The sequence below is a fragment of the Colius striatus genome, chromosome 1 (genome assembly GCF_028858725.1).
Source record: "Colius striatus isolate bColStr4 chromosome 1, bColStr4.1.hap1, whole genome shotgun sequence".
Taxonomy (NCBI): domain Eukaryota; kingdom Metazoa; phylum Chordata; class Aves; order Coliiformes; family Coliidae; genus Colius; species Colius striatus.
The window spans coordinates 140802800-140825686 of NC_084759.1; the positions used below are offsets into that span (position 1 = coordinate 140802800).

The 22887-nt window shown below is 40.7% G+C and overlaps 1 protein-coding gene across 5 annotated transcripts in view; it reads left to right on the forward strand.

The window, feature by feature from the left end:
- The first annotated feature begins 469 nt into the window (after nt 1–469).
- MICAL3 (microtubule associated monooxygenase, calponin and LIM domain containing 3) overlaps nt 470–22887 on the forward strand; it is a 162705-nt gene continuing 140287 nt past the window's right edge. For all 5 annotated transcript variants that reach the window (XM_062009811.1, XM_062009781.1, XM_062009786.1 and 2 more), the window contains exon 1: nt 470–553. The gene's annotated coding sequence lies outside the window, so the exon portion shown is untranslated. The remainder of the gene's footprint in view (nt 554–22887) is intronic.

The following is a 22887-nucleotide window of genomic DNA, read 5'->3' on the forward strand; positions in this document are numbered from 1 at the left end:
GGCGGAGCGTGGCGCCCCCACGGCGCAGCCACATCGGCCCTCACCAGCCGTGCGACCGCCGTCCCCGCAGCAGCATGAGGCGAAGGCAAGTGCGGTGGTAGCGGGGTTCCTCCTCCTCCGCTGCCGCCCCCCGAGAGGAGAGGAAGACGCGCTCCGGCGCGGCGCGGCAGGTGGGGTGGCCGCTGCCTGGGCGGGCGGGGGGAGGCGTCTCTGCCGTTAGTGGCGATGGTTGCGGAGGAGGATCCGCTATACCTCTTGGCATCGCCCAGGGAGCGGCCTGGCGCGGCGCCCCGGGCTCTGGCAGCAGCGCAGGGGTCCCTGCGCGGCACCGGGGCGGGGGCCGTGCGGGTAAGGAGGGAGCGGCCGCGGCTGGGGCTGGCACAGGGCGGCAGGGCATGGTCCCGAAACCCGATCCCCTGGGCGGCAGGTCCTTGTGGCTCCTCGACCCGATTACACGGCTCGGCGCTGGGGGGCAACGAGGCGGTGGTGGCCGAGTGTCCGCTCCGAGGGCCCCCGAGCGTGCCCTCACCGGAGGTGGGCGGCTCAGCGAAAGGTACTGGGATGCCTCATCCCCTTGTCCAGACTGGGAGGAGGAGGCGGCGGTGGCTGTATGTGTTGCGCTCGGGCTACCTGCAGGAGGGCGGCGGGGACCCGCGCTAGCGAGCCAGTCACGTCGGGGCGCCTCGATAGAGTGCACTGCTCCCCCTCCTCGACCTTATCACTGATAGCTGCCGCACGGGCAGGTCACACCGTGGGTATGCTTTACAGCCATGACTGACACGGTGCCATAAAGCACTCCTGGTGCTTCCCGTCCTCAGAGACCTTGTGACGCTCCCACGGGAGACGTTGTGTGTACTGTCTTCGTGTTACATAGACCCCTGACTTGAGACCTAAGCCTTTATATTTTTATTCTAGACGTGTTCGATACAAGGGATGTCCTGCTTTCTAATACTTTGTCTCTAAACTGTTGTGCTTTGTTGTTATTTGGTTTTGATTTTTATTGTTGTTATTGTCATGATACAGACTTAATCTCTGCAGGCTGGTGTCCTAAGGTGTGTTTATGGTGTTAGAATAGTTAACAAGGGTAACTTCTCCTAAATGTAGGGTTTCTTCTCTTGTAATAACCTGATTATGTGTTCACTGTAACAACTTCATTCTATATTCTGAAGAAGTCATCTCGTGCCTCATGCAGTCATCTATAATGTTACTGCTGGCGAGCAATTGTTGGTAACTTGTTGAGGTGGAGGAGTACTGTTTGGTGCTACAAAAATGGATGTTTCTGTTGCACTTCTTTGAAAGGTTAACAACGTGAAGAATCTGTGGAAGATCTCTCTTGAGCATTAAAGACTTAAAATTTGGGATCTTAGTTGTTCTGTGCTTTAAATGTACTAGGTCAGTACTAGTGGAGGAGGCTTAGGGGAAGCTGAGCAAATAAACGGCCTCTCACTGGACATGGTGGATATACAGAAACTGACTGTCCATTAGGGCCTATTTTAGTTACAAACTTTGAAAGCTCCAGGTTGACATCTTGAAAAAACTCAGCAAACAATATTTTCTATATATAACCAAGAACTTACTTGAAATAGACTTCCCAATAATTATGCAAATACTGTTTTCTGCGTTTCTTCTAGAGAATATGGAGCTTCTACTAATATTTTCACTGTCACATTTTCAAATACTTGTGTTTGGGTTGGTATACTGGGATGTATTTGGTAAAAATAACTTCTGCATGGAAATTCTTTAATCATGGGAATATTTCTTGTGGTCTAAGAATCTGCAAAAGCTTACTTGCACAAAACTAGATTTAGAGTTAGATTGCAGGTGACAGTGCCCCATTAAGCCAAAAGTCAACTCCATGTTCATCTGCAGCCAAAAGAGTTACACTAAGAAAACTGATATGTTTGTGTTCAGTTTGCAGTTTGCTAAAGTACTTGTGTCCAAGAACACAGATGGATATAGCTACATATACTATTCTTCATCGGTATCTTAAATTATCATTGGAAGGTGCATCTTCTAGCTAATTGATGAAGCTGGAAATCTTCTAGTTCTTAAATTAATGAACAGGGGAACTCCTCTTAAATGTTACTGGGCAGCCATGAAAAAAATCTGTAAACTTTTCTTAAGTGCTTGTGCAGAAAAAGCGAATAGTTATACTGATTGTGAATGATACGTATCTGAATTTCAAGTTTCAATAAATTTGAATACAAATCCTGTTCCTCACCATGTGTTAAGAAAGGATCTGTAAATAGTATTTGACTGTATATTCCTGGTGTAAACCTAAACACAGCTGGTTGAGATCAGGATGACACTTCATTCTAAGCTTTTTTGCTTCTCTGGCTTTCAAATATCCCGCAAACATGCCTCACATGAGAAATCTTAGTTATTTTGCAGGTGCAGTTCTCCTTTCATAAAGACTACAGTGCTGTTACTTTTCCATGAGAGAACTCGGTTGTTGTTGGACACATGGTAACGCAGAGCTGATATCATGATGCTTTCAGAGAAAGCTGAGGCAGAATTGGTCCTTAGATATGTTTCTCTCATCTAGCAGGGTTTCAAAATGAATTCTCAGTCACTTAAGTAATCCATGAATGGATTAGGGTTTTTTTCTCCTTTGCAAACACAAGAGCTTTCTTGCCCCTGTAATCTCAGAGCAGTATTCGGGGTAGCTCTAGGTAAAGGGAGAGAGAGAACTGTCCGTGCTGCTGCTGACTCTCGAGACAGAAAACTTCCACTCTCTTTTGACCATGTCACAGGCAGTTGTGACCCAAAGCAACAGCAGAGTGTGTGCCCAGACTTTCTTTGGTGTTATGGCTTTCTTGCTATTATTCTAGAGAAGGCTTAGGCAGCTGTGATAACAGGTCAGCCAAAGCTTGTTCCTGCCATGTACCTTCCAACCCTGATGTTTTAGGAACCTGTTCTCTGCCAGTTGATGTACATCTTTAACATCGTGGGGTGGAAAAATCCTGTCAATTATGGCTGAAGCTAGGGCTACACCACTGTCTTCTGTCAATGTGTCTGTTGGTCAGGAGAATGCTGTGTTGTACGTAAGGTTCTTGCACAGGTTCAGTTGCACAAGTAAGGTACACATGTGTGATAAGGGCTTAACACTGTGGTCTGTTGTGAATACGTGGGGATGAAATGCAACTTTGCTCGTGTGCTGTACAATTGTTTAATACTACTGAGGTATTCCTAGTGTGGATGTTATCCGAGAGAGTTTTCTGGGGCAAATGCTTTTACTGTAGCAGATCCTAAAGATAATCTCGCCTTACATTTAAAAGAGGGAAGAGGAGGGGAAAGTTGCGGCTGGTAAATCCACAAAGCGGGTTTTTATGTGAGCTCCATCAGGGAGCCTTCCTTGTGTCTTCTTAGGTCTCCCAGCAGCACCATAGCCAAAGTAGCAGGATGTAACTGAGCTGTCACCTGCAGAGATGCTGCTCATTATTTGATAGGTGGAAATAAAGCAGCACTGAAACTGATCTGATGTTCATGCTGCTATTTTGAAACGGTGTGATAAGATACGAGAGGTAGACGCTTTCTTTAGTAGGAGGGAAGTCTAAAATGGTGGAGAACAGAGCAAAAGATAAGCTAGTGTAGGAATATCAAATCACAACCCTTTCCTTCCTTTTTTTCCTCTTTTCTCCTCCAGCTGAATGACATCTTCTGCTGTAATTGCACAAGGGGCAGGGAGAAAGGAGAAAGTGCATTTAGGAGAACCCAAGAACTCACACTCTGAGGAATGAGGTCTGCACCTAGATAGTGTTTGTGAAAGGTATGAAAACATTTGGATCCCATCTGTTTGGGGCATGTAGTCACCAAATTGTTTGTTTTCTGGCCCTGCAGTCTCCTAATTTTGAGGTAATTGAAATCCCTAATTGATGGGGCTCTAACAGTGTTTGGTTTCTTTGTATAACCAGTAAGCTGACATGGATCAAAGCTCTTCTCATTCTCCTACCTGCATTGTATCTTGATTTGAAGAGGTGCTGCAATTCTCTTCATATATGGAGTGGCTTGTGATAGAAATTCAGTGTCCAGGTATGGGAAACAACTTCAAGGAAAGGAAGGCTCCTTACCTGTGTGAGCAGCCTCTCTTCTGACACTTCCTCTCTGCTTTTTCTTTTAAAGTTTAATCAGACAGCAATTATTTAGCTTGGTAGCAAAAGGAAACTGAAGGGTGTGTTTGTCTCTTTTCTGAGGTACTGAAATTTGTTCAAAAGTATTCAGTAAGACTAGGAAGGGAAATTCAAGTTCTTGCTCTGTGTAGACAGCAGTAAATTAACAATAGAATTATTTCAGTTTCAGGAAAGAGAAACCTATTTCATTCCACACTTCCTGAGGGAGAGTTCATAACTTTCCCGCTAAAGGTGTGCAATACCATTGTACGTTTTTCCTGAAGACAGAAACCTGGTTGCTCCAATAGAGATCATCTGTTCTGAAATGGTTGTGTTTTGCAATAGAAACATGAGAAACTGCATTTCATTTTTGAGGAGAGACACTGAAGAAAGCTATGGAAATTGTGAGGAAAACTTTGTAACTACATTCCTGTCTCTTTCAGCTTGTCATCTCTGCCTTCTCCCCAGATCTTTATCTGGGTTATATGTTAACCTTTTTCATTCTTTCTCCACAACATCTTTGAGATACGATCTTTTGTGTCTAGCCATGTGGTTAAAACTGGTCCAGGCTGCCTTCAGTTTGTCTGGATTTCTTCTTGACACTCAACTGTTCAAAAGAATGAGCAATTTTACCGAAAGTGATTTTTTTTTTTTGCTTGCTGTCAAGACTTTTTTTAGCAGATTGTTCCTATGTGTGGTCCTACAACTACAGACATAAGCTAATTTTCTTGGCCCTTTTTGACTGTCATGTAGAGTGGCGTGTTGTGGAGAATTTGACATGAAGTCCCACCTGTTAATACTGCTAATTTTTATGCATTCACTAAACCTTTACCTTCCTTTACCTTGATTATCCTGAAAGAGGAGTGGCAGGTGGATACTTTTCACCCGTCATGAAGAGTCCCATAAACATCTATGAAGCCACCTCATCTTCTGCCTTCAGAGAAATTCTTAATGCCTTCTCCTGCCATGAGCTGACTGAACCAGAACAGCCTGCAGCGAACTGAGGTCACTGCTCGTCTTTTTTGCCTTTTTACTGTTCTCCTTTCTTTCTTTGGATCCGCTGTCCAGCAGTGATCTCATCCTTTGAGTTGGAGTCTCTGTGTGCGAGAGATGCGTTTTCTTGTTCTGCTCCTATGTGGCATATTATATACTGGAGTTCTGGATTAAACTAATGATCTCAAATGTTGTAGGATACAAACCAGTGTATTTTTATCCTACAAAAACAAAGGTAAAATATTGCAGTTTTCTGTTTCTTGATGTTTCCAACATCAATCCAGGAATATTTGTCTTATGATATGGGTCTTGCTGTGTTTGCCTGCAATAGGATTCCAGTTGTACAGCTTAATTAAAATCTGGGAAATAACCCATTTATTGCATCAGCTTCCTCTTTGGCCAGCAGGAAAATTGTTCTGTATTACTGCTTTCTGCCCTGCTGTTTAGAAATAATTCCTCTGAATATGCAGTGCTTTGAAGTGAGGCAAGTCTTGCTGAGAGCTGATGTGGTTGACGGAAGAGGACATTTCAGTGCACCGAAGACTTTTAATAAATCTCTTCCTTTCAAGCTTTACTTAGTTATACGCTTTATCATCATGTCTGCAAGATGCTTTGGAATGAACTTTGGATGGCGTGTCTGAGAAAGTCCTAGCATATAATCTTCTACTCTTCTAAGTAACTTTTGAACTGAAGTGACTCAATGGATAGCATCACTTTTCTAGTGACCTCCCTTTAAATTAAGATCACTTTACCCTGAGTCTGTGGGGAGACTTCTCACTACAAGTTAAAATGTAGGCAGAACAGCAGCATTTTTGTGGGATTGTATCTTGTTATCTGTGCCATGCAAGTAAAAGGACTTGTGGCCATGTGATTCCTATCTAACATCACTATCTTTTTTTATGACCTTGGTGGAGCTGCCTTGGTTTAACGGAATGGCTGGGAGGTTCTTCTTGCCCCACTCTTAGTGTTTCTGAATATGGCGTGTGTACTTACGCAATTGTTAAAAAGAGCTTCTGTTTTCACTAGACATGACAAGAATAATGTAAACCCTGCTCATTTTTAGTGAGATACTGCATTTTGTAGCCACATGCATTGTTTAATACTTGCTTACCTTTTTTTTCCAGGTTTCATTAAAGAAATGAGTCTAAAGGCAACAAGAAACTAAACTTGGCTCTAACCCAGTTATCAAAATCAGTTGATCAGTCCAGCGATAACCATGTAATGGGCTACTCTGGATCTTGTGTTGAGAAGTGTCTTCCAACATTTGCAACATCATGGTTATGTGACTGAGAAAACAAAGAGGACAGTAGACTTTCTCACTCCTTTGTTGTGTGGTGATCTGCACAGAAGTGACGAACAGAGGCAGGTGTTTGCTTAGTAGTCTTACTTTAAATAGTCAAATCCAACAATGTTTCATTAATTATTTTTTTTTAGGAGAAAGTTACTTCTTTAATAACAGTCCATGTACATTATGTGTGGTATTCCATCTGCTATAAACAGTTCTGCTCAGTTTGAGAAAGAAAAGCCAGATTAGACTAAGACAGGAAGGGTAAACAGATTTGAAGAACGTGTCATGCTTTTGATGATTCACTTAGTCATGCTAAATCACTAATTAAATGAGACTCCCATTCAGAATTCTTTAGAGCTGTGCCTCTTCCTGTGTTAATTGTAAAGACAGACCGATTTGGAGTTAGCCATTGTGTGTAGTTTCCTTGGTGAGCCTGGGAAAGGCCAGTGCCTCACACTGGGTATTTCAAGTTCCTTCTAGATCTCGTGTCATTTATCTTGCTGCTTATAAACAACATCCAAACATACTGTGGACTTTCTAGGGAGAGTAGCACTGCTTACACATCCAGGAGATATAGACTGAGTGTCAGTAATACCTGGTCTGTTTCCAGTGCTTCGGGACCTTGTTCATGTGAAAGTGAAGGAATTAACCATAATTCTCCACAGTGATGGTATTCAGTGTTCCTTCAGAGAAAAGACAGATGGGGCTGCAGCTGAGCCCATCATTGTACTTTATACTTCTCTTGCTGCTTTTGCATTACATATAATACCTGTTGTTACGTGTGCTTAGGGGCCCATCCAGGACTCTGCTGTGCTAAATATTGTATTGGAACATAGTAAAAAAGACCCTACTCTAAGCTTTATTTTTCTTAAATGAGGCAGATGAGAGTGGAAGAAAGCAGATACAGTGTTTCTGTTGATGTTTAGAATGGCAAATAGTGAGAAGCTTATAGTTCAGCATATTGAAGACAATATTAGTGTATTTATTTCAGGATGTGAACCAACCTGCAAGTCATTCTTATGCTCCTCTTATGAGGAGGTATGTATCTGCGAGGTAACACATGTATGTAGTTATCTTGAAGTAACTAGTCTGCATTCAGGGTGAATGTCCCTGCCACATCCTCCCTCATCTCTAGCTCCACTCAATGTGGTCAGGCTTCCTGACGTTGAGTGGACTTGCTTCTGAACAGTCTCTCAGACACCTCTCTGCACTTGTACAACACTTTTTTTCCGTTTCCCTGGTCTAATATCCTCTTCACACAGTTGGTGATGGGATTTAACAAAAATCAGAAGAGACAGAAGGTTTTCAGGTGACCAACTTCTATGCTGGACCAGTTCCACAGTCTGCTGATGAAGTCCTTCATACAGTTGTAGTCATGAGTATATGTGCAGTTGTGATTCTTGAGGGAGGGAGGAATCTCCTGACCTCTGTTCCATTCAGGACAAGAGGGAGATCTTTGATGATTATGCAGCGTGTGCAACATGTAGCCGCTTTCTCATCTCCTCTCCTCTAAGTCTGCTTGTTGGGTTTTTGACTGTCCTTTTCCCTCCCATCCCTCCTTTTTGTATCCTTCTTACCCAGTATCTCACCAAGATGCATAACCTTCTTCTGGCCACAGTTAGACTGAACTTCAGTAGCCCTGGGTAGGGAGTCTGGCATCCCAGCAATGATGGGCTATGTTTCAGGTGTCTTGTGTGTATCACGTCATGGTGCTGGAGGAAAACTAGCTTTTTTTGAGTGCCATCAGAGAGCACTGGACACCATTATTGTTGGTTATTCTGTATTCCTTCTGATTTCCTCCTCCTACATGTTTCATGTTCCCCACAGGCATTTTCCCCCCGCCCCCAGTTTACTGATGTAATGGAGAAACTACTGAATTTTGCTAGCAGTAGCCATAGCCTATTCTTAATGGGGGGGGGCCAGTAGGAACATAGAATGCATCCAGGGCAAGTCTCATAGACTAGATTAGCTGTGCAGTTTGTTGAATTATTTTCTTGGAGAGGAATTGGTTAATGTTAATACAGAAACGGTGTAGTCTCAGCTGTGATCTAAAACAGCTAAATTGCTCAGAGAGTGTCACTTGAGATGTTTGCTTCCTCTGTAGCAGAATTCTTCTGCTAATGTGCCCTTTTGTGGACAATTTTCTAGATGTCTCATCGGTCTGGAGAGGCATGTTGTTAGTGCTGTGTGCTCTTGGGAGAGTTATTTTTAAATAGTTACTGAAGCAACAGTCTTCTAAAATGTTGCAGTGATAGAAGAAATTAAAGAGTTAAGTAGTCCTCTAAAAGGGTAAATTGAAAAAAAAAAATCTATTTATCTTTAGTATTTTGCTATTCTCTAAAGCTAGCTGAAAGTGTTGGTGAAATTGTGTTCTAGAATATGACTTGTTTACTTTGTAATTTTCTTCCTCAAAATTCCTCTAGTTTAAATTGTGGACATTACCAAACTGAAATATTGTCAAAATCAAATGTTTTATTCAGGAACTGCTGTGCACTATCCTTCATTCTCTGCTATAAAAAGATGGCTTATTTTCACCTGTGATTAATTCTTCCATCTTAAGATGAGGGCTGCATCTTGAGATAATCACCTTGGGACTGCTTCTATGGAGCAATGAGGTGCTATTACACAAGGAAAATAACTTTACTTTAATTGAGGAGAAACATTTTGTAAGTCATTGTCTTTATGCCAAAAACATGGGGTCTTGACTGTTTACCCTGTGCCCAAAAATGTAAAAGAAAATGTTTTTCAAGAGATCAGGTTTCCTTATTGTGTTGTACTCCTGCAGCACTGTAGCAGTTCTGCTTTATATAATTTTCTTAAAGTCTTCAGATGACTTGTGTCAGTACAACAATTAATGAAGTTATTGCATTCATTTGAAATCATACCACATCACTGGTAAATGATTAATCAAATGTTGCAGAATGTCACCTCCAAGTATAAGGGTTTATCGTTTTCCAAGTTCTTATTCTTTCACTGCTCTATTCCTATACTCTTCACCTGTGACAGAAGACCCTTTGTTATTCATTTGACTGTTAAACTAGGCTTATTTTATGCTTCATCAGTCTCTCAATGAGCTCAAGGTTTGTGATATCAAGGGTCTGGATCTCCAAGGGTGAGAAAAGTTATAAGGTTTCATAAAGCTATAGAGATCTACCAATGTGCAGGAAAACATCAAAGGTAGTCAAGGCTTTTTTTGCGGGTGGAGGACAATGATTGTGAGTTGTTTATAATGCATTAATGCAAATCACCATGATAACTTACAGGTGTGGTGCTTTCTCACAGCCATCTGCTGGTCAATTAATCTATCAGGTGTGGTACTTTGGTTGTAGACTTTTAAGAAAGCAAGGAATTTCAGAAATATGAAGTTCAACAAAGCTGAAACGGACGATAGTGAAGAGAGGATTGGAGAGAATGGCAGAGTAGTTTCAAGGTGCATAGCTCAGAGTTGACCCAACAGGCCCGTGGCTGCTGCATACTGGCTGGTCTCGGTTGTTTGTTTTCCTGTAAGTGTCTCAACAGAGGTGGATCTTGAAGGGAAGACTCTGAAATGGACTAAGTGGGAATGAAGTACTGTGAGATGAGCACAGTGAATTAAGACGAGTGTTAATTTCTTCTGTTGGATTTGAGGATGAATTGCCTTACAATGCTGTGCTAATTATGGCAATTCAGGAAATGATTCACAAGAGTGGATAGCTGAGCATGGTCCTTCTAACAGCTGTCTTAGCTTAAGCTAGATTGATTTATTTACTAGAATTGTGCTTCATTTGCTACACTGGCAATTGCAAATGCTCAGTTTTAATTCCTATGACAGAAGAATGAGAGCAGCTTTCAGCCCATCTACAAGGTCAGGCTCTTTGGCTTGTATTTGGAAAAGCTTCTTTAGAGTTATATGGGTTAGAAAGTGTTTTCAGTGCTGTAAACTAAATTCCAGGCCATGTAACACAATCATGGCATTTACAGCTAAATTATACCACATATTGCACAATTTTACTGGAGTTTGCTGCTTGCTTTATCATGTAGGCTCCAATATGAAGGCAATATTATTTGTAAGCGTCAGTGAATGTGAGAGTAATTAGATTCTGTAATCTTGTTCTCAAATGCAGTAATGGCTTAAAAAAAAGATTCATATTTTCAGTTATAAAAAATAGGTTATTCTGTTTCCCCAAACAGAAATGCAAAATATATTAGTGTTCTCATTTGATAGCTTCTGTTGTACAGAGTGCAAGTTGCTGTGACATAATGGAGTTTACACCGCAGTTGCGTGCAGCAAACACATGCACTGTCTGTGGAGTTTCAGTTGTGATGGCAAAATCTTTCATAAGTGGCAAGAACAAGGTCATGGGTGTGAGATTAACTTGCATGCAGCAGTCCTTGTTGTGGAAAGGAATGTTTGGCAGGTATTAACTTTTTATGAGCTGATAATATTTAGGTACTGCAGAAAAAAATCTTTCTGTGAAGGTCTTAAGAATAGCAGGGGCATGAACCCTAGCCACCCCTTCAAGCCTGGATTCAAAGGTTTAGAGGTGGAGGAGGAGAAAAGTAAGGGGCTGACCAGGCTTTTGGTAAGCATATTCTAATTCATGACAACTTACAAGAGCACTGAAACTGAGCCACAGGAGCAAGTCCTCACCTACAGGGTCTAGTTTTATCTTAGAATGGTTATGAGGGGGGCTAGTGGTAGAAATGACCTTATTTCTCTCTTAAGCAAGACCCTGATCCTAAGGAGTTAAAACTTGGAGGGGAATGAACTGAGGTCAGCAGCACAAATAGTCTGTTCAGTAAATTTTCTTTGTGTTCTGACTTCATTCTTTCACTCATTATTTGCTCCACTTATTCTTTTCCCTTCCTACACACACACACACACACACACACACAGACGCACACAGAATTTTTCTGGCTTATTCTTCTATCTCGCTCCAGTTGCCACCTTCCAATGGCCACTTGTCACTGTAACCCACCCTCTAGCTAAGGGATCTGTAGATGATACGTTTACTGTGAAAGAACCACCCTAATCTGGGATGGACACTTATGTTCAGCTTTGAAGATGGGAGGCTGTTTTCCAGCTGCTCCTGTGAGTCTGCTTGCTCTGAGCGCTGCAGTGGCTGCACAGAATGCAGCACACGGGAGGGAGAACACTATTCAGCCACAGACAGAAGAACTGAGAGCTGTTGCCCACCCTTTTTTCTCCTTGGTGGCAGGTTGTGAGCTCCTGGGTGAGTGAACATCTGGTATGTGGCATACGTTGTACCAAGATGGGAGGGGGTATCCGTTAAATAGCAGTCCTGTTACTGAGAATTTGGGTAAATGTAGGACAAAGCATTTGTTAATGCTAGAGCCTGCAAATTGTAACAGGCTTTGATGTTAATGCTTGGACATGATGTTATGAAAAGAGAAAAAGGTTTTAAGGGTCTCGTACCTGAGGATCAACAGAAACCAGCTAGGGGACAAAGTAAGTTCTGGGGGGCTGAGTGACCTTGAATGTCTGCCTCAGTGAAACAATCCATGTGTGAGTAGTATTTAGGAAAATACGTTCTGTGAGGCCCTTTTGTTGGCAGGGAGAGTTTAAATTCCTGCATCTCTTCAGAGATCCATTTTGATTTTTCAAGGAAAGTGTCATAACTAATACTTGATGCCCTTTGTATGTGAACTTGCGACTACTTCTGTTTCCAGGCTCTTGAAAGATGTTATGAGTCTCTTTTTGTGGGTATTAAATTGACTTTTTCACAAACAAGGGGAAATAGATACTTAGCAGGTGTACTGTAAAATGGCAACTATTGAGAAGATGGCCTATATATAATCATAAGTATATACTTTTGGGTTGGGGGGGGCTTTGGATCTGCACCACTTAGTGATCTACAGTGTAAATAATTCTTGCCTGCTGTTGGAGCACGGCCTCTGTGTTCTTTCCCTTTCCCTTAGGGCACTGTTGTCTGCTTCATTCTTCTGAGATTTTTAAGCTTTCCATTGTGTTTTCTTAAATAAAAAGGCAACTCTGGAAGCAAATAAACAAAATTCCTTTCTTGCTTGACTTATGCTTTTCACTTACCAGGGAAAGGAAGAATCATTTTGGTATGGCAGCATTATTAAAACCAGGACTTTTCTTGATTAAGCTCTGTTACTGCAGAGTCAATGGGGTAAACTGAATATTGTGCTTGGTGTTAGAGCAGTGGTTGTTTTTTTTTTTTTACCTCTTGGTTTAAGTATTGATAGTAGTGACATCACAGATCTGAAGATTCTAAATCAGGACAACTGTTCATTGTTCTCTAAACAGATACAGCTTTCCTATAGCTATATTGTTCAGTGAAGTGTGTTCCTTTTCAGTAAGCAGACAGACTTTAAGGCCCTCAGGTTCTTCAAATCTGAAACAATAGAAGCAATCATTAATGCTAAATACAAGAGGAAAACAATTACAAAGGGTGGATTTTTTAGGAGTGCCTTAAGCTGTGACCCTACCTCCAGCTGTTTGGTTTTTTTTTTTTTTTATCATCGGGTGCATTCACTTGTCTTGTCACACAGCACAGCTGTCTGGGTGTGCATGAAGAGTCTCATCAGAAAACTGACGTAGATTTACAAATAAGCTTGTTGAAACAAACGGTAGTGAACCTGGTTGTGTTTACAGTAGGGTCCCATAGCTGTCCTAATGGCATTACTACTCAAGTAGGGGTGCTTTGGTGGTGAAGGGACTACTGTCAGTGTTGTTTGGGGTGTAGTGGGAAGCACAGAACGACAAAGAAAAGTTGTTGCATGATGGTCTTGTATTTGGGAGGACATACTTGATACCTGTGGAGAAAAAAGGAGGAATACTTTCTCAGGAGGAATGTTAAAAGGTTACAGCTGCTGTGGAAGAAAGATGCAACAGATGCAAATTAATGAAGGAGAGAAATTGCAGTGAGTGGTTAGATGAGGTGCGATAAGCACTCAACAGAAATAGTGATTTTATTATTTTTCAGGTGTAGGGTTTTTGTTTTTAGCCTTGTGCTCTGAGCATGTTCTGCATCTCCAGGACCACAGCTGAGAGATGAAGGGAGCAGTACTTTGGACAGGAAGTATTGTTCTGTTAGCTGCTGTCTGCTTTCCCTCTTAGCTTGGTGAACTTCATCAGGTGTGCATGTACATTTGTGAATGTGGTCATTTCTGCCTATATCAACTGGTTTTACAATGAAAAACTACCTCTTCTTGTACACAACCTCTTAATATTTATACTAGCAAAATATATGCCTCTTGTTTGTTCTTAATTACCACTGAATGTGTGAAGGACTAGAGGCTTCTGATTATTGACGAAGTTACTTCATTATCCTGTGAACTAGTGATTAAGAGCAGCTTGGTAAAATGTCGGAGCACTAAAAAGCTGTGTTTATTTTTTAAAAACTAGTTTTCAGATTACTATTTGGAGTACTCATTTGTGTTACACTGATGTTTCTAGCCATATAGTGCCTCATCATGATTCTTTCCAAGAGCTTTGCACTGATTCTGAAGGGCACCTTTTACTGCAGTGTGACCTTAGGATGTTGCTTTCATGTAAAAATAAGTAGGGATGGACCATATGTCAGGACTTGTTTGTGAAGTGGCTGGGTGGAATTGAATAAAACTCTCACTATACTGAGAAAAACAGGAGGTGACTTGTCTCATTGCTTAAAGATGAGCAGCCACTTTCAGGAATGGAGTTTTTTCTCCACAGAGACTTGAAATAAGATGCCCTGCCTGTTCTGGGAAGGAGTGTAAACCAGACATAGTCAGTGTAGTCTTAAAATAAATGCTGGTGAGAAATCAGAGGTCCTAACCTTGATGGTTCTGACTGTTACTCAGCTAAACAAAGCCTAAAACAGAAATTGAAAGGAAGTAAAGCTGGAGAGGAAGGACCCATCTGTCTTTCCTGTTCCACGGAACTTATGTACCAACAGGGGTGGAGTATGCAGGGGAGTGATATTGATAGTTGCTTTTGTGTCATTCTTGTGTACTTTGCTCTCTAGATAGGCATTTGTAGCATTGCAGGATTCCTGTCTGTACTCTGTTCTTATCTAGGGAAGCAGCATTCCCCTTTCAACTGGTGAAAATATTATTGATTTAACATTACACTGAAGTTCTTTCATTTCTAGGCATTACAACCATTTTACAAAAGGGTTAAAAGTCTGTGTCCACTCAGTTTTTGGAAGGACATAAATGAAATGCAGCATTATTGTATTATAGTTGACCTTTGTAAGCTTAGACATAGTTAGGGTAAGAATCTAGGTCTCTCCCTATTCCTGAGATTAGTACATTAAGAGTGAACTTTTCACTGTCTTGCAGATGTGATATACATGTTTGTGGGCATGAATAGCAGCTAATGAACATTTATGTGTATACTAGTGAAGCCTACATCTGGTTTTACATATGCATATGGGTATGGATTTGCAAGATACTAGTGTGGGTGTGAATAGATGCAGGCCTGGGAAAATTGTGATAGTGTATAACTGTTCCACTTGGCACATACAGTGTGTACAAATGTGTACTTGCAGAACAGTATTAAAAAGCAAAATTAAATTTTCTGCCTTCCCAAACAAGTCAGGAACCCTAGGGGGTGTTTTAAGCATAACTTACACTTGCTGAAGATCTTAATAAAAACTTCCTACTTCCTTTTGTTGACTTTTTGGATGGGAACCACTCTTGTGTTGAGATTGTTTACATCCTCAAGCAAGCAAGCCTAGCAATGCTACAGGTAGGAAAGTGGATGGTGTTAGAGTCAACCTGAGAACCCTTTATAATATACTTTGCAACTTAAAATTTGTGTGGCTGGTGGTGAAGTTGCCAATTTCATTGGACTGCCTATTGGCAGTAATTTCTAGACATGTATGTATTGAGCCCATTTTGTGTCAAAGGTGCCCCCTCCTCTGTGCTTGCCTCTTATTTTTTTGAGTGGTGATTCATAGTTACATTACAAAATGTGATCTGCTGGAAGTTGGGATTTAGGTATAAGAACACTTCCAAAATGTGTTTTTTTTGCCTGCCTACAGTGTAATTGAAGCTCTTCCTTGACACCTGTAATATTTCTGAAATTTCTGTCATACCTGATATGGTCCCCATGAAACACTTGTGTTCCTTTAACAAAATTATGTTATAGCAAGAGCCTCAGTATTTGATTCTGAAGTATTTCTGTTGGTGCAACTATTATTCTGATTTAAGTGTTGCAGGAGCAAACAAAGACTCGGGTAAATTCCATGATTTTATCTCGGAATCTTGATAATCTGGAAAATGGGAATACGATGTTCTGCTCTTGTGTCTTTCTTGGTAGTCTTGTTTTTAAAAGAGTAACGGAAAGAAGCTAGAACACAAAAAGTTCCATTTAAAACATAAGGAAAAACTATTTTATTATCTAGGTGAGGGAGCCCTGGCACAGACTGCCCAGGGAGGGTGTGGAGTCTCCTTCTCTGGAGGTCTTCCACCTGGACATGTTCCTGTGTGACCTGATCTAGGTGGACCTGCTTGAGCAGGGGAGTTGGACTGGGTGATGACTAATGGTCTCTTCTTACCCCTACAATTCTATAATTCTATGATCTTTTAACTGTTGTTTCGGTGTCTATTCTGTTATTTTTGTGTGCAAGTTTCCATTGTTCATACTTCTAACTCTACCCCTAAAGCCTTCTATTCCTCAGGCCAGCCCATAGTTATTAATTTGTTAGCCCCTTTTGTAATTTTGTAACATTGTTGGTTTTTCTTTCAGGAAACAAAGAATAACATTCTTGGTTTTGTGACTGTTTAGTGACTTTGTCAATGTAATGCACAGAGATATTGAGTGCAGAGTATGGGCTAAATTAAAATTCTCCCCTGCAAACCTCCTAGCTACTGCATTTAAAAAAAATAGATGTTAGCTATATGACTAAACAGTGCCTGGACTCTGTAGAGCTTCACTGGTCTTCTTAGTTGAAACTAGGAGCTGTACTGAAATAGGCAGTGTAACAACTTTTGGTATAATACTAATTCTGGCAGCAGTTATACCTGCTGGTTTCTTAAGATATTTTACTGCAACAGGTAAAAAAAATCCCTGGAGGCAGGAAAGATCAATGCATGAGCCATTTCATACAGTGGAAGCTCATTAATTAATAGGCAGTCCAATAACAGTAATGTGGAATTAACTTAGTTGGAGTTGATATTTGAGGATCATTATGCACATAGTCACCCTTTTTTTTTTGCAAGGCAGTGAGTGATTCAGTCACTCATATTGCAATATGTAGCATCTTACTTCTGGTATGAGACTGTGCGTTGCGTCTAGTTATGATGTTTCCCAATGGGTGGATTTCCTGCCTTGAAATCACTATGCCCTCGGGTATACTTTTATAATATTGGCCAGTGCATTCATCTCTGTTTGTTCCTGTGGTTCTTTCCCTCCCTCACTCCCACCCTCTGGCCACAAAGTTACTTGCTTGCAAATTATTTATGGGAATTACTTCCACAAGTTATTAGGTAACATCTCATACACCTTTTTCCATGTACTTCAAGTTAACTAGTACAAAAGAGGGAATTCAGTTTGCCAGGGCTAATGTTCGAAAATTCATGGAATTCTTTCTACTGCCTCGTGGTGTTTTAATAGGGTTAAAAATCAGAGTAACAAGGAAAAAAAGTTGGTACTACTGCATTATGAAGGGAATTAGGCAGAACAGCTTCATATGGCTTTTGTCTTCGTATGCTTGCTTATTCACAAAAGTAAACCTGACTTGTATTTTTGTCATAAATTTGAAAGACTCCAGATTTTTACAACTGTTTTTAACACTTCTGATTGATTGAGAGGGAGCAAAGCACAGGCTCTGGTTTTGTAGAAGAATATTTAATACATGATTCCTAGATGGCTATTGGCACTATTGGCTTGAAAAGAAGTTGAAACACCTCCTAGACTGATCTGATTAGGAACATAAGGGATAAATACGAGAATACGCAGTTTGCCAGATGAAGGAACTATGTATGGTGGCTTTTTTTTCAGGCTCAATTCTGACCTTTTAAAGCACTTAAATGAGAAAATGATGTGTTCCTTTTCCTGATCTGACTTGTTATTTCATGGTCTCATCTGAGATATGTTCCACATATTCTGAGTAGAGGCTTTTTGAATGGCTGACTTGTTGGATATGAAGGCACAACTTGAACTGCTTTGTTGGTAAACAGCAGTGGTAAAAAAAGTAATAAAATTGTGTGCCCTGGCAATTCTACGCTCTGTTGTTGTAACTTCTTGTAAAGTCAGGAAAAATACTCTCCTGTCTTGGCAGTAAAAACAGAGGCCACAAACCTAAGACAGAACTATGTTTCTTGACTGGAGGCATAGGAGATTTTTGTTCAGGGATTGAGTTACGTCTTCATACGCACTCTGGATCTTTGGTTATGGATAAGTGAAAGGCACTTCTCCCCATTTTTCTTTTGCTCTGTTGTAGTTATAGCAAGAATCTACTGTCTCCCTGTTTGATGAGGTCTTAATCCTTTGCTGTCATAGTCATTCTGATGTGGAAATGTTATAGAAGAATTCTCTAAGCCTAAGCAGTGCTGCAACCAGAATCTCTGAGCAAAAGGTATGTTCCCTACTCTTGAAGATCAGTTTTGTTATACTTGACTGATAGTTGTATCTTTCCAAGTGGCCTTACTTACAAATGTGGATTTGAATGATCTATTGAGGCTCTTTTGGGACCCTGTGGAGATGTCAGCTTCATGCTTCTTCTCACTTTCAGGTATCTACGGTGAGCTGTAAGTTCTGTCTGTTCCACAGAAAAAGAAAAATCATGATGAGAAATTGAAGGCTCTGACCCCAGTGAAATGTCAGACTTGAAAATCCAGAGAGAAGGCCTAAGGTTAGTTAGTGTGGGAAGGAAAAGCCCCACTGTAATCATTTAAGCACTAGACAGCTTCCTCTCTGTGGAATGGTTATCAGAGAAAGTGAGTAATTTACTTTGTGCCTTTCCTGTAAGTGCCAGTTCTGAGATGGGGGAAGCAGAAGTTCAGATCTTGGCCTTGAGAGAGGAGGACTGCACTTAGTGAAACAGCTTTGCATAGGAGGTTTTATCACTGTTGGTAGCCATGGAAGCCTCTCTGTGGAAGAGAGGCCATTTGGAAGATGATTAGTGTTTGCAGTGTGTTCAAATTTTGTATGTTTTGATTGCAAACAGCAACATATTTCCATTTCCTATTATTGTTGCATAGAGTCTAGAGTAGTACTATCCAGTGCTTGCAGTTTGCATTAGGAAGACTTTTGAGTTGCTTTTCAGATGTTTGTGTAGCAACAGTTACAGCTTAAACTGTGATTACCTTTTCCAGGCTTATTCTCACTAGTGTTATGGTCAAGCAGTGGAGATTCATTTTGGCGTGCTGAAGAAATGTACTTATCTTGAATGTATTGTTTCTTTGAAACTGTTCTACTGCTTACAAGTTTCAACTCAAGTGTGCCCTATGCTAACAGAGCAAGTGAAATTTCAGTTTTAGTTTTTTTCAGCTTGACAATGTGTCAATGTTCAGCTTTCCTGTTGCATAGCTGGTTTTCTCTTGCACTGCAAAGGCATTCAGAACATTACTAGAACAAATGAGCACAATGGATTTGAAGAAATTTAACAAGTATTAGGGCATGCATGTCATTTCTGAGAGCTTCTCTGAAGATACTTCTTGCACACTGTTGGAGCAGTCTGGTTTATGTATGTTCTTAACATTATATTCTTTCCTGTTTAGGAAGTTCAGGCTTTACAGCTGGGGAGAGCTTTTAATCCCATAGACCTGCAGTTATTGCAGTGATTGGTTCCCCTATAAAATAGGAGCAGAGCCACCAAATAGTTACATGTGACTTGATGAGTTTACTGTGTCCCTTGGTTGAAGATAAGATAGTTGACAGTTAGCCCAGTTCTGACATAGGTGCCCTATTCTAGTCTCTCTTTTAAAAACTAGTTTTAAGTGTTACTTTCACCAATAATGTGTGAAAGTCTCTTTACAAGCCTTACTAGGAATAGGAGAAATAAGTCTGAAGCACTCATTTAAAGCATTGTTTTAAATGTGACTGTGACAGAATAAGTGAATTCTAAAGAGAACTCGTGTGCCTCATTCTTTGCAGCTGTCCCCCTCAAAGGGAAGGATTGCAACCACCTGTTTGCAATGAGGTGCTGGAAATGCAGCATCTCACTAACTGTGCAAGTAACAAACCCTTTCCCATTTTGTTCTCAAGGAATGCTCTAATGTTTGTGGTGTTATCTTGTGTGCTAGGGCTATCTGCTTTGCTGGGCCACAGCCCATAAACCAAAGCAGCTGCTCTGCATCTTAGTCCCACAGTCTTTTTCCTCTCATCTTAGGAAAGCTCCATGTTTGGAGGAGTGCAGAGCACTCTGTGCAAGCAAGATAACTATAGACTTCATGTTTTCAGGAGGCGGCTTGGCTCTATTGTCAGCTGCTGTCAGTTTGCCCTGGACTTTGTTACAGGACTGATAGTGCTCTTGAAAAGCCAGATCTTTGTGTCCCTGTGTTGAAGTGCTATAGACAGGCAGGGGAGAGCTTTGTGTGCATAGAAAGTGTTTGTGCCTGTGTGTTCTTATGTTGAGTAGGGCAGCATAACTGTCAAGTGAATTTATACTGCTAGCAAGAAGGTCTGGATTGGCATCTGTAGGAAAAAGAAAGGTTGATGGCATGGATTGAGGCAGATGGACAGGACACAGAACAGGAGAATATGGCTGAGAGTGTTTTTAGTTTGGGATTTGTGGCAAATATCCTTAATTATGGCTCTGTTATTTTACTGTGAAGACGATCTCTGGCAATGTGGATACCTTTATGGATGAAAGCTCTTCTCACACCAATCAGGCATATCAGTGTCATCCTAAATAGTGAGAATATGATTGATGTTCTGCACTCCTTCTAGGTACACTTACAGTCTCTCAGAGGGAGCCTTTTTAGAATTAGGCACAGTCCCAGCAAGAGCAGCTGGCTTTTTGTGGCAAAGCATGCTTCTCGTAGGGCTTCCTAGAGAACCTAAGGAAAATAGAATTCAAGTCGTGGTGAGGCTTGTTGGGATTTAGATGTGCAGATATTTTAAGCTCTTCTGAAAATAACCAGTTTTACAGACCTATCTCAAAACAAATGGTTAGAGATGAGATATGCATTTTGGAAAAACTGAGTAAAAAAACCTTTGGTTATTGTAGCTTCTTACAAGTAAAGTGCTGTAAACTCATGGTATCAGTTCAAAAAATTTGAATATCTTTGTCATAACTCTAGCTGTCTGTCACACTTAGTAGCTCTGCCAATGTGATTAGGATGATTTGATAGATAAAAGTAATTTTTTTTGTTCATGACTGATTATTTTCAAGGAATAAGCTGGTAAATCCAAGGATAAGCTTAAAGTGAAAGTCAACTATAGGAGAAGCTTGAGTCCTTCGAAATCCTGGGACTCTGGACAGATTAGTTCATAAGAAAGTAACTTTGAATTGAGAAACTTTTAAATTTCTAGGAAAAAAATGGTACCCTGAAATAAATACTTAGTCTTGGTAGTGTTTTCATAGTCCTATCTTTAGAACAAAACTCTGAATTAGGGAAGGACATGTATTAGGTGAGCCTCATAGCCTCTGAGAGGTTTTTAATATATGTGACAATTTAATGAAGTTGAAATTCATTTAGACTTTGAAGATAATAACAAGGCATAATAGATTAGGCTGCCTACACAGTTACACTTTTGTTGTGTTTTCCCTGATGCCTTGGGTATGTTATGAACTGCTAAGGAGAAACTTTCCTGTCAATACAGAGTAGGCACTGAAAAGGTCTTCTGCAGAAGATGAGGAACTAGTTTTCCTGTGCACTTGTAAACATGTACTCCTGTGTCATCCAACACTCTGTGGAAAAAAACTGCTTTCTTGAAAGCAATTAGGGGAATATATTGCTTTTATAGGCAGAAATCAATCAGTGTAGGTGGGGAGGACTTCCTGGTGGGGTTTTGATGGTGTAAAAATATGAAGAACTTTTTACAGAGTTGGATGATCTGTTTTGCAGAGCTGTCTTTGTGAAGGTATTCAGGTTTGCAGCATGTTCCATCTCTCTACGCTATTTCCTGTGACTGTTGTTGGGATGGTGTCTGGCAGACTACTGCCACTGAACTGACAGACACATCCTCTCCACAGTTCAGTAGACAGGGAAGGCTTACTGAGGAAAGAAAGGAAGGAAGAAAGAGAAAGGTAGAAATATGAAAACTACAGTGTTTTATACCCTTCTACTTGGACTGTTAGGATAAGCTGGTGCTTCATCCTTCTATTAAGGTGATATAAGTGTTATTTCTACCACTTTAAGTGAAGTAGCCTCTTAAAAGCACCACTAGTTAATTGTTTATTTAGTACTTACCATAAAGCCTTCCTTCTGGATTCAAGAACACTGCTGTAAGGACTCTTTCAAGTTCAGGGCACAGTGTGAATGTTGTGTGGGGTAAACAATATAGAATCATTGAAGGTTTTGAGTTGGAAGGCACCTTAAAGATCATCTATTTAGATGAATAATGAAATAATGAATAATGAAATAAAGAATAATGCAGCTGGTTTTCACTTGTATAAAAGCTTATGTGGAGGATTTAACGTGTGATAAAACATAAAGAGCTCTGATCTCTCAAAGTCTTGAGTGTTGGAAATGCTGCTGCATTTGGTATTCAGCCCTCTAAGTAGCCAAGGCAAGGGCTATGTGTGGAGAACAATAACAATAGTAAAGAGGGCTGGAACTTTAAATAAACAAAGAACATTTTTTTTTTATTGCGAAGTACCTGAAGGCTTATGTGCTTCAAAATTTAAAAAATGTGGGGAAAAAAAAATCCACCTACCTATAAAATGTCTTCTGATATTCATCGCTCCCTGCATATCCCTAAAAACATGTTTCTGTGAAGTTAAAATTACGTGAAATAGCTTTTATCTGAAAGAGAGCAAAACCAACAATATGACCTCCACAGGGAAGTTTTTGAAAGGATGTTTTCTTGGGGCTCTTGTAAATCTGTTCTTCCTTGCTGGTGTAAAAGTAAGTATGCAGACCAGTCTCTTTTCCTCTGATGAAACTTAATTTGTAAACAAGGAGAGAACACGATTTACTCCTTGAAGCTCAGATTGTCCATAATGCAGCAGAGCTAGTCATCCTTACATATGAGTCTCATCTGTTGAGTTACATGTCAGTGGTTGATTACTTGAAGTACTGATTGCTCCTAACTTGCAGTGGCATCAGTGGGGAGTAGGACACTGGTCACCTGATAGACCATTCGAATGGAAGAGGAAGAGGTATGTCTGGTGCTACCACTTGGTTTCACCTACCTCCTGCCCAGCCTATCTGTTCTAAAAGGTATATACAATGAGCTCACATGATCTTCATGGTGAAGATCTCTCTATTACATGCATTGAAATTGTGGCTGTATCTGTCTATCACTAGAAAAGGAGCTATCCCTCTATTTGGTCCTGCTCACTTTCTTTGTAACCTCTTTTACCTCTCTTTCTTCTAAGCACCAAAAATTGTCCTGAACTTTAAATTGGATAGGGGGGAGGCTCTGTCCTCTGTCAT